Source organism: Trachymyrmex cornetzi, unplaced genomic scaffold (genome assembly GCF_001594075.2).
Source record: "Trachymyrmex cornetzi isolate Tcor2-1 unplaced genomic scaffold, Tcor1.1 scaffold386, whole genome shotgun sequence".
Lineage (NCBI taxonomy): Eukaryota > Metazoa > Arthropoda > Insecta > Hymenoptera > Formicidae > Trachymyrmex > Trachymyrmex cornetzi.
Window position 1 is genome coordinate 233222 of NW_017298597.1, and position 244 is coordinate 233465.

Here is a 244-nt window from a genome sequence, read left to right on the forward strand (position 1 = left end):
AAAAGATTTGATATCAACAATTGTGGCGCCAAGTTAAATTCTGTTAATATAATTCTCTCTTCTAAGTGAAGTAGTGTTTACTTAATCCAAATGATACTAACTTTAATTTTTATGCAAGGAAACCTAAGTATACATATATCTTATTGAAGGATCTTCCTATTTCAATCCAAATGATTTAAATTCCTTCTAAATGAAATTATTATATCACAATTCATTCATAGACATTTTCTCTTCCAACTGAAGT

At 26.6% G+C, this 244-nt stretch overlaps 1 protein-coding gene across 7 annotated transcripts in view; it reads left to right on the top strand.

Annotated features, from left to right (window-relative positions):
- Window positions 1-244, top strand: part of LOC108763852 (hippocampus abundant transcript 1 protein) — a 10953-nt gene that overhangs the window by 6583 nt on the left and 4126 nt on the right. The gene's annotated exons all lie outside the window — the stretch shown is intronic.